At 40.4% G+C, this 12,418-nt stretch overlaps 1 long non-coding RNA gene across 1 annotated transcript in view; it reads left to right on the top strand.

The window, feature by feature from the left end:
• LOC149977452 (uncharacterized) overlaps nt 1–12,418 on the top strand; it is a 1,012,103-nt gene that overhangs the window by 831,901 nt on the left and 167,784 nt on the right. The window lies entirely within an intron of this gene.

The raw sequence follows: 12,418 nt of genomic DNA, 5'->3' as shown, positions 1-12,418 counted from the left end.
AAATCCTATGACAGGCCAGGGCATTTATCACTGCAGGATGTGATTACCGTTTGTCCTGTATTATGTAAAACGAAACTGCTTTTGTTTGTGAACGATATCTTACAGTTTGATTGGTACTACAAATATAATCACATTAAATGGATATTCCACTTTCCGACAAATGTTTGTCTATATTCTAATAAATGGACAGTAGCCTACGTCAATCTTCAACCAGATGACAAGTACTGTTTCAAATCATTTTCTTAATTTCTTTTCATGATTGTCGTTATTATCCCATGATTGTTTATTGTTTACCTGAAACCAGTAGCTATGAATATTTATACTGTGTAATTGAATATGTGTGCATTTTGTTTTGCACTCTGGTTTGTTGTTTTGTAAGCCATTTGTTTTCTCTCTCTCTCACTCACTGCCCCACCATACTCACACACCTTTCACAAATTCTGCAGGGGCTGCAGACCCCAATCCAGAACTGTGTTTGTGTGTAGGTGTTTTTATCTTCAGTAGGTTGCCACCTTGCCGTGCTGGAGGAGTCCCAAAGATCCCAAGAGCTATGCCGTCTGATGGATATGTTGAGCGAGAGGTTTCAGACTAAGAGGGATAATCTCACAGAGATTCATACCTGAACAGCACCTTTATTTTCCAAGGTACAATGTGGGGATCTCATGCATGGTAATAACTACATGTATATACGACTTTCATCCTTGTCACAAAGTAATAATAAAGTCTTATCAATCCATAGACTTCATTAATGTCATTCAGACTGTTTTGAAGTTGATACAACTGGCTCTGATAGCTGAGGTTAATGGCTAGGTTCTGAACTAATATTTTTACCAAACATTTTAGGGTCCATATGTAACAGTATAGCTTCCGTCCCTCTCCTCGCCCCAAACCACGGACCCTCTGCACACATCAACCACAGTCACTCACGAAGCATCGTTACCCTTCGCGCCACAAAAGCCACGGCCCTTGCAGAGCAAGGGGAACAACTACAGTGCCTTGCGAAAGTATTCGGCCCCCTTGAACTTTGCAACCTTTTGCCACATTTCAGGCTTCAAACATAAAGATATAAAACTGTATTTTTTTGTGAAGAATCAACAACAAGTGGGACACAATCATGAAGTGGAATGACATTTATTGGATATTTCAAACTTTTTTAACAAATCAAAAACTGAAAAATTGGGCGTGCAAAATTATTCAGCCCCCTTAAGTTAATACTTTGTAGCGCCACCTTTTGCTGCGATTACAGCTGTAAGTCGCTTGGGGTATGTCTCTATCAGTTTTGCACATCGAGAGACTGAAATTTTTTCCCATTCCTCCTTGCAAAACAGCTCGAGTTCAGTGAGGTTGGATGGAGAGCATTTGTGAACAGCAGTTTTCAGTTCTTTCCACAGATTCTCGATTGGATTCAGGTCTGGACTTTGACTTGGCCATTCTAACACCTGGATATGTTTATTTTTGAACCATTCCATTGTAGATTTTGCTTTATGTTTTGGATCATTGTCTTGTTGGAAGACAAATCTCCGTCCCAGTCTCAGGTCTTTTGCAGACTCCATCAGGTTTTCTTCCAGAATGGTCCTGTATTTGGCTCCATCCATCTTCCCATCAATTTTAACCATCTTCCCTTTCCCTGCTGAAGAAAAGCAGGCCCAAACCATGATGCTGACACCACCATGTTTAACAGTGCGGATGGTGTGTTCAGGGTGATGAGCTGTGTTGCTTTTACGCCAAACATAACGTTTTGCATTGTTGCCAAAAAGTTCAATTTTGGTTTCATCTGACCAGAGCACCTTCTTCCACATGTTTGGTGTGTCTCCCAGGTGGCTTGTGGCAAACTTTAAACAACACTTTTAATGGATATCTTTAAGAAATGGCTTTCTTCTTGCCACTCTTCCATAAAGGCCAGATTTGTGCAATATACGACTGATTGTTGTCCTATGGACAGAGTCTCCCACCTCAGCTGTAGATCTCTGCAGTTCTCTCCAGAGTGATCATGGGCCTCTTGGCTGCATCTCTGATCAGTCTTCTCCTTGTATGAGCTGAAAGTTTAGAGGGACGGCCAGGTCTTGGTAGATTTGCAATGGTCTGATACTCCTTCCATTTCAATATTATCGCTTGCACAGTGCTCCTTGGGATGTTTAAAGCTTGGGAAATCTTTTTGTATCCAAATCCGGCTTTAAACTTCTTCACAACAGTATATTGGACCTGCCTGGTGTGTTCCTTGTTCTTCATGATGCTCTCTGCGCTTTTAACGGACCTCTGAGACTATCACAGTGCAGGTGCATTTATACGGAGACTTGATTACACACAGGTGGATTGTATTTATCATCATTAGTCATTTAGGTCAACATTGGATCATTCAGAGATCATTACTGAACTTCTGGAGAGAGTTTGCTGCACTGAAAGTAAAGGGGCTGAATAATTTTGCACGCCCAATTTTTCAGTTTTTGATTTGTTAAAAAAGTTTGAAATATCCAATAAATGTCGTTCCACTTCATGATTGTGTCCCACTTGTTGTTGATTCTTCACAAAAAAATACAGTTTTATATCTTTATGTTTGAAGCCTGAAATGTGGCAAAAGGTCGCAAAGTTCAAGGGGGCCGAATACTTTCGCAAGGCACTGTACTTCTAGGACTCAGAGTGAGTGAAGTCATTGACTGAAACACTATTAGTGTGCACCACCGCTAACTAGCTAGCCATTTCACATCGGCCACACAAACACAAACAGAGCTACAACTTTCCGAGCTGAAGATCACTGATGTCACGATTTGACCTTGTTTTTTTCAGAGTTCCCAGTTGTCTTAAAAGCACATTGAATAGACCCCATTGTCTATTAGGATTAGAACATTAGTTGAAAGGCAGTGTCAGGCCTGGAGCAAATTATACCGTAAACTACAAACTCACTGCATACGGACCAACCATCCAGACAACTGGCAGAGTAAGTTAAAAGTTCAGACTAAGTTCAAAGTGCCTTTACCTTTTGGATGAGTTATATTCATAGCAAGTTTGTATTGCTTAATCTTGAATGTTTGATTTGAGCACATTTATGATCGTTTGCCCAATTGATTGTTGCCATCTGCTCTTTTATCTAAGAAAGTATTTTACATTAGTATGTGCAGTATGTTGTGTATATTAATTCCTTTACATGCTGTTTCATACACTCCCTTACTGTATGTATTTGGACAGTGATGCTACATTTTTTTATTTGGCTCTAAACTCCAGCATTTTGCATTTCAGATCAAATGTGTCATATGAGACAGTGACAGTACATACTGTAAGGTTAACCTTTTATTTGAGGGTATTTTCATACACATCTGATTTACCATTTAGAAATGAAAGTGCTTTAATTTATCCAGGCCCCCCCATTTGAAGATGTCATAAGTATTTGGATTTGGTCAAATTGTAGTATTTTTTCCCATTTTCCTTAGGGGAGGGTTTGGCCGGGTTGGTCGTCATTGTAAAATAAGAATTTATTCATAACTGACTTGCCTAGTTAAATATAGGTTAAATAAAAAACATAGTAAAAAATGTTGGTCCAATAAGAAGTGAATGGTGAACTGTTTCATTTTGTAGTCACTTTTATTGTAAGTAAGAATATAAGATGTTTGTGAACACTTCTACATGATTGTGGCTGCTACCATGATTATGAATAATCATGAATAAATCGTGAATGACGATGATTGAGAAAGTTACAGAGGGACAAAAAGTTCATCTCCCCCATCATTAGTAATGGTGAGAAATGAACATGCTTTGTTGTAACCTCTGTAACTTCCTCATTCATTCAAATTCATGATTAATTCATGATTATTCTTAATCATGGCATTATCAGGATTAACTTGTTGAGAAATGTATTATCTACTGACTTAGAAAGAAAATTACTCCTGTCATCAATCACCATTCAGTTCCTATTGGGCAAACCACAACCAGAACAAATGGCAAATGCCTCCAACGACTTTGTAGAGTCACAAGCTTGATGTAGTCATTGCGTGCTAGGAATATGGGACCAAATACTAGAGTTTTGACTACTTTGGTACACTATAAGTGAAATTTGTCCAATTACTCAACCTGGACTCAGGGATATACGTAACATAGTAAATGTAAATCGGTAAACCCTCCATTTAGATATGTTATGTTACGATTTCGTGATATGTGTCACGTTCTGACCTTAGTTCCTTTGTTATGTCTTTGTTTTAGTTTGGTCAGGGCGTGAGTTGGGGTGGGTAGTCATAGTTCTTTTTTCTATGTTATGATTTTGTGTTTGGCCTGGTATGGTATTGTTCTCAATCAGAGGCAGATGTCGTTCGTTGTCTCTGATTGAGAATCATACTTTGGTAGCCTTTTCCCACCTGTGTTTTGTGGGTGATTATTTCCTGTTTAGTGTTTTTTTCCATTCACCTTACGGGACTGTTCGTTTGTCGTTTATTGTTTTGTTCAGTGTTCAGTTATTTTATAAAAAATATGAACACTTACCATGCTGCGCTTTGGTCCTCACCTTCTTCCACCACAGACGATCGTTACAATATGATGATATGTTACGTTTCGGATGCATCATCCATTTCGTATGATGTGTTACGAATTGCAATTTGTATTATGTTATGAATTTACAATACGCATGAATTCCACCTTGTTGTGGCTAACATTACCTAGTTGGCTAGGTGTTAGGATTAAGGGTTAAGGTTCGGGTTAGGGGAAGGTTTAGCTAACATGTTAAAAGTAGTAAGTAGCTGCATTGTAGCAAAAAAAATGCTAAAATGCCATAGTTGTTCATTGATATGATTCAAAAACACAACATTTTGATTGTTAGACATTCACGTTATACGCCCACCCACCCATCCTGCCCGACCAACCTGCCTCTTTTCGTTTCTTTGGCTTAAGTAACCTTCTGTCTTATGTAACCATACCAATCGTAACATATCATACTAATTTGAGTGTCACATATTTACATTTACTATGCACTAGTGTTGATAAATGTGTATGATAAATGGCAAATCATGCTGCTTCCCTTCAAGGTGGTATGACCAGTTCATGTGGATTAAGTATAGTAAAGCAAAAAGTATAGTAAAGTAAAATATGCAATTTATTGTAAGATTTATACGAGATGGATTTAAAAAATTGGAGACTCACAAGAAATGCTTGCTGCAAACATGAGAATAGCTAATTACATGCTAATGCCCATGCAAAATGTTAATCCTACAAGGCGACCGACTGGGTTGAACCAAATGCATGGTGATGCAAACATGGATTTTATAGAAAGAAACCTTGCACATGTTAAAGTGGTCATAGATATTGTTCTCATGTATGCAAAGCAGGATATTCTAATCAGAGGGCATAGAGAAACCGAAGAGGCAATCAACAAAGGTAACTTTTCAGAAATCTTAAAATTTCATGTCAATGTCTGACTCAGAAACACAAAACAGGCTTAAAACCTCTTTGGGCTAGGGGGCAGTATTATGACGTCTGAATGAAAAGCGCGCCCAAAGTAAACTACCTGATACTCAGGCCCAGAAGCTAGGATATGCATATAATTGGTAGATTTGGATAGAAAACACTCTAACGTTTCTAAAAATGTTAAAAGTATGTCTGTGAGTATAACAGAACTGATATGACAGGCGAAACCCAGAGGACAAACCATTCAAAAAAAAACAATGTTTCCAATGGCTCTCGTTTATTATGGGGCGAAGTCCTCCCAGATTGCAGTTCCTAGGGCTTCCACTAGATGTCAACAGTCTTTAGAAAGAGATTCAGGCTTGTTTTTTGGAAAAATTAGCTAGAATTTGTTTAATTTTCTAGGTGGCTCCCATTTTGGCTTTAGTGTTTTCATGTGCGTGGATGAGAGCTCGTTCTTTGTTTTATATCTCTGGTAAAGACAATAATGATTCTCCTTCTTAAATGTTATCGTTTATTTACGTACTAGGGTAGCTGAGGTTGGATTATAAACGTTGTTTGACTTGTTTGGAAAAGTTTATTGGTAACGTTTGGGATTCATTTTGTATGCATTTTGATGGAGGGAAACCGGTGGATTATTGACTGAAGCGCGCCAGCTAAAGTGAGTTTTTATGGATATAAAGAAGGACTTTATCGAACAAAAGGACCATTTGTGATGTTCCTGGGACCTTTTGGAGTGCCAACAGAAGAAGATCTACAAAGGTAAGGCATTTATTATATCGCTATTTCTGACTTTCGTGGCGCACCTGCCTGGTTGAAATATGTTTTTAATGCTTTCGTATCCGGGGCGCTGTCCTCAGATAATCGCATGGTGTGCTTTCGCTGTAAAGCCTTTTTGAAATCTGACACAGCGGCTGGATTAACAAGTTAAGCTTTATTTTGATGTATAACACTTGTATTTTCATGAATGTTAAATATTTATATTTCTGTAATTTGAATTTCGCGCTCTGCAATTTCACCCGATGTGGTGGGGGTGTGTCGCTAGTGGAACGCCTGCGCTAGAAAGGTTAATGAGCTACCATGCAATGCCACGCTTATGAGCCCTGAAATTCTGCTTTCACCGTAAAGCCTTTTTGAAATCTGATTAACTAGATTAACAATAAGTTAAGCTTTATTTTGATGTATTACACTTGTGATTTTATGAAAGTGAAAGTTTATGAAAGTTATACATTTACATTGACCAGCACAAAAACATCCTGTGGCGTACTGCATTAGCATTGAATAGCCCCTGTGATATGCAACTTTTCAGGGAAGTACCTTCTCCACTATTCAATCTGGTTTCAGAGCTGGTCATGGGTGCACCTCAGCCACGCTCAAGGTCCTAAACGATATCATAACCGCCATTGATAAGAGACATTACTCTGCAGCCGTATTCATCGACCTTGCCAAGGCTTTCGACTCTTATCAGCAGACTAAACAGCCTTGCTTTCTCAAATGACTGCCTCGCCTGATTCACCAACTACTTCTGTGATAGAGTTCAGTGTGTCAAACTGGAGGGCCTGTTGTCCGGACATCTGGCTGTTTCTATGGGGGGGCCGACTCTCTTCTCTGTATACATCAATGATGTTGCTCTTGCTGCTGGTGATTCTCTGATCCACCTCGCAGACGACACCATTCTGTATACTTCTGTCCCATCTTTGGACAGTGTTAACTAACCTCCAGACGAGCTTCAATGCCATTCAACTCTCCTTCCGTGGCCTTCAACTTCTCTTAAATGCAAGTAAAACTAAATGCATGTTCTTCAACCGATCACTGCCCACACCTGCCCGCCCGTCCAGCATCACTACTCTGGACGGTTCTGACTTAGAATATGTGGACTACAAACTACAAATACCTAGGTGTCTGGTTAGACTGTAAACTCTCCTTCCAAACTCACATTAAGCATCTCCAATCCTAAATTAAATCTAGAATCGGCTTCCTATTTCGCAACAAAGCATCCTTCACTCATGCTGCCAAACATACCCCCGTAAAACTGACCATCCTCGCCGTCTGCGCATTGTGATGTAGGTCACGCCGTATGATACGCCTACTAAAGGTAAGGTACCTTTTATAGGGGTGGCAGGGTAGCCAAGTGGTTAGAGTGTTGGACTAGTAACCGGAAGGTTGCAAGTTCAAACCCCTGCGCTGACAAGGTACAAATCTGTCATTCTGCCCCTGAACAGGCAGTTAATCCACTGTTCCTAGGCCGCCATTGAAAATAAGAATTTGTTCTTAACTGACTTGCCTAGTTAAATAAAGGTAAAAAAAAAAAGTACTACTGCCTGCCGTGGTATAAATAGTAATATCAAATATAGGCTTGTTTGCCCATTGAGATTAAAGTGTGTCTGAAGATGGGTTTTATGTTGTTGGCAACTGGTCTAACGTTACTGTCTTATTTTAATATGCTGGGATAGGTAATGATTTGTATATGTAACGAGGTCCCTCCAAGTAAAATGCACTGGTATGAAATTATTGTAATACCAAATAATATATGGTGCACGTTTCAAAATAAATGAAATAATTAGAAAAAAGCCTACCCAAATTTTTCTATGCCTATCCACCCAAACAATTCTGTCTACGCCCCTGGTGCAGGGAAGATGAATCGGGTGCACCTACCGGCAACAGCCCGAGGAAAAAAATTCAAATATTAGCACAAGGCTTTATCGATGGGTTTTGTACAGAAATGCTTGACGATCGACTAGGAAGGCCTTGGCAATCGACAGGTTGGTGACCACCGCTCTATTGAGTTGAGTGAAATTACATCTTGTGCTTCTCTCTATGGGCTGATATTTCTTTCTTGTCCCGGGGGAGTTGTGTGCCCGTGCATACACGTAGTTTAGAGGTATTGGTTACGGCCTGAATTCAAAATGAATTTAATAGATTTTGTTTTTCTCACCCATCTACACACAATACCCCATAATGACAAAGAGAGAACTTGTTTTTAGAAATCTTTCCAAATGTATTAAAAATGAAATACAGAAATATCTCATTTACATACAGTACCAGTCAAAAGTTTGGACATACCTACTCATTCCAGGGTTTTTCTTTATTTTTTAAAAATCTTCTATATTGTAGAATAATAGTGAAGACATCAAAACTATGAAGTAACACACATGGAATCATGTATTAACCAAAAAAGTGTTAAACAAATCAAAATATATTTTATATTTTAGATTCTTCAAAGTATCCACCCTTGTTGTTTACAACATGATTCCATATGTGTAATTTCATAGTTCTGATGTCTATTAATCTACAATGTAGAAAATAAAGAAAACCCTTGAATGAGTAGGTGTGTTCAAACTTTTGACTGGTACTTTAAGTACTCACACCCCTGAATCAATACTTTGTACAAGCACCTTTGGCAGCAATTACAGTCTTTCTGGGTCCCTAAGAGCTTTCCACACCTGGGTTGTGCAACAATTTCCCATTATTCTTTTCAAAATTCTTAAAGCGTTGTTAAATTGGTTGTTGATCATTGCTAGGCAACCATTTTCATGTCTTGCCATAGATTTTAAAATAGATTTATGTCAAAACTGTAAATTGTCCACTCAGGAACATACACTGTGTTCTTGTTAAGCAACACCAAGGTAGATTTGGCCTTGTGTTTTAGGTTATTGTCCTGCTGAAAGGTGAATTAATTTCCCACTGTCTGGTGGAAAGTAGACTGAACAAGATTTTCCTACAGGAGTTTGCCTGTGCTTACCTCCATTCTGTTAATTTTTTTATAGTGAAAAACTCCCCAGCCCTTAACAATTACAAGCATACCCATAACATGATGCCGCCACCATTATACTTGAGAACATTTACAGTAGTACTCAGTAATGTGTTGTATCGGATTTGCCCCAAACATAACACTTTTTATTCAGGGCAAAAAGTGAATTGCTTTGCCACATTGTTTGCATTATTACTTTAGTGACTTGTTGCAAATAGGATGTTTTGGAATATTTTTTATTCTGTATGGGCTTCCTTCTTTTCCCTCTGTCAGTTAGGTTAGTATGTGGAGTAACTACAATGTTGTTGATACATCCTCAGTTGTCTCCTTTCACAGAGATTAATCTCTAACTGTTTTAAAATCACTATTGGCCTAATGGTGAAATCCCTAAGCAGTGTCCTTCCTCTACGGCAACTAAATTAGGAAGGACGCCTGTATCTTTGTAGTGACTGAGTATATTGATACACCATCCAAAGTGTAATGAATAACTTCACCATGTTCAATGGGATATTCAATGTCTGTTTTAGTTTTTCTCGACAGCAACTAAATTAGGAAGGACGCCTGTATCTTTGTAGTGACTGGGTGTATTGATACACCATCCAAAGTGTAATTAATAACTTCACCATGCTCAATGGGATATTCAATGTCTGTTTTTTTTTGTTCTACTCACCTACTGTAATGCGAATACCGGGAGTCGGGAAGTAAGTGCAGATGGTGAGTTTAATAATAAACGGAACAATACAAGATACATGAGTGGCCTACAGATATGAAACACATAGTCAATACTGCCTGGGGAATGGAACTAAGAGAGTGACAGATATGCGGGAGGTAAGAAGTGAAGTGATGGAGTCCAGGTGTGCCTATTGATGAAGCGCAGGTGCGCGTAATGATGAAAGCCAGGACCGGTGGTTAGTAAACTGATAGACGTGACAGTACCCGACCTCCGACGCGCGGCTCCTGCCGCAGGAAGACGCCGGCCAAAGGGACGGCCCCGAGGATGAGGATCGTGCTGGTCCGAGCTGCGAAGATGGAAATCATGGGTGATGTTGGGGTCCAGAATGTCCTCCACCGGAACCCAACACCACTCCTTTGGGCTGTACACCTCCCAGTCCACCAGGTACTGGAGCCGACACCCACAATGTCTGGAGTCCAGGAGGGATCTGACGGCATAAGCAGGACCTCCCTTCATGTCCACGGACGCCTCACTGCGGTGGTGATCCACCTGCTCCTTCTGACAGACGGCACACTGGAGCCTCACATAAGCATCACTCCAAACCTCCTCTGCGAGGAGTCCACCGAGCCAGGGCCGGCCGATAACCCAGGACAACACCCTGGAAGGGAGTAAGTCCACCGAGCCAGGGCCGGCCGATAACCCAGGACAACACACTGGAAGGGAGTAAGTCCACCAAGCCAGGGCCGGCCGATAACCCAGGACAACACACTGGAAGGGAGTAAGTCCACCGAGCCAGGGCCGGCCGATAACCCAGGACAACACATTGGAAGGGAGTAAGTCCACCGAGCCAGGGCCGGCCGATAACCCAGGACAACACACTGGAAGGGAGTAAGTCCGGTGGAGGAGTGACGTAATGAATTCTGGGCGTATTCAGCCCAGGGAAGGAATCGGGCCCACTCCCCCTTCCGGTCCTGGCAGTGACTCCTCATGAACCTCCCCAGCTCCTGGTTCATCCTCTCCACCTGCCCGTTGGAATGAGGCCAGTACCCAGAAGTGAGGCTGACCATGAACCCCAGTTTCTCCATGAAAGCCATACATGCCCGCAACGTGAATTGCGGGTACAATAGAGGCAGGATACTTGTCCACATGATTAAGCATGTATTTATTGTTGCAAAAATTACAAACTCATTTTTGACCAAATGAGCAGTTATTGCCTTTTTGCTTGGTAGGGCAGAGTAGACGTGACACCTACCAATAGGTGCCCTTCTTTGCGAGGCATTGGAGATTCTCCCTAGCCTTTGTGGTTGAATCTGTGTTTGAAATTCGCTGCTCGACTAAGGGACATTACTGATAATTGTATTTGTGGGGTACAAAGATGAGGTAGTCATTCAAAATCATGTTAAACACCCTATTATTGCACACAGAGTGAGTCAATGCAACTTATGCAAATTGTTAAGCAGCATTTATTTTACTCCTGTATTTTAGCAGGCTTGCCATAACAAAGGGATTGAACACTTATTGACCCACAACATTTCAGCTTTTCATTTTTAATTCATTTGTAAACATTTTGAAAAACTTAATTCCACTTTGACATTATGGGTACTGTGTGTAGGCCAGTGACAAAACAAATCTAAATTTAATACATTTTAAATTCAGGCTGTAACAGAGCAAAATGTGGAAAAAGTCCAGGGGTATTAATACATTCCGAATGCATTGTATGCATGAGAAAACACTCAAATAAAAGGGGACGTTATGTACTGTCACATGAAACATTTTGATCTCAAATCCAAAATGCTGGAGTATCAAGACACATTCTATTTTATTTTAGAATCACTATCCAAATGCATACGTAGGGGACTCTACAGTGGCTTGTGAAAGTATTCACCCCCTTGGCATTTTTCCTATTTTGTTGCCTTACAACCTGGAATTCAAATGGATTTTTGGGGGGGTTTGTATCATTTGATTTACACAATCACTTTGAAGATGCAAAATATTTTTTTTATTGTGAAACAAACAAGAAATAAGACAAAAAACAGAACACTTGAGCGTGCATAACTATTCACCCACCCAAAGTCAATACTTTTGTAGAGCCACCTTTTGCAGCATGTACAGTTGCAAGTCTCTTGGGATACGTCTCTATAAGCTTGGCACATCTAGCCACTGGGATTTTTGCCCATTCTTCAAAGCAAAACTGCTCCAGCTCCTTCAAGTTGGATGGGTTCCGCTGGTTAAGTCATACCACAGATTCTCATTTGGATTGAGGTCTGGGATTTGACAAGGCCATTCCAAGAAATTTAAATGTTTCCCCTTAAACCACTCGAGTGCTGCTTTAGCACTATGCTTAGGGTCATTGTCCTCCTGGAAGGTGAACCTCTGTCCCAGTCTCAAATCTCTGGAAGACTGAAACAGGTTTCCCTCAAGAATTTCCCTGTATTTAGCGCCATCCATCATTCCATCCATTGTGACCAGTTTCCCAGTCCCTGCCGATGGCAAAACATCCCCACAGCATGATGCTGCCACCACTGGTGTTCTCGGGGTGATGAGAGGTGTTGGGTTTGCGCCAGAAATAGCGCTTTCCTTGATGGCCAAAAAAGCTACATTTTATTCTCATC

The sequence above is a fragment of the Oncorhynchus mykiss genome, chromosome 15 (assembly GCF_057628025.1).
Source record: "Oncorhynchus mykiss isolate SJ-2025 chromosome 15, ASM5762802v1, whole genome shotgun sequence".
Classification (NCBI taxonomy): domain Eukaryota; kingdom Metazoa; phylum Chordata; class Actinopteri; order Salmoniformes; family Salmonidae; genus Oncorhynchus; species Oncorhynchus mykiss.
The sequence above is the reverse complement of the archived record's forward strand: the minus strand, read 5'-3'. Positions and strand labels throughout refer to the sequence as shown.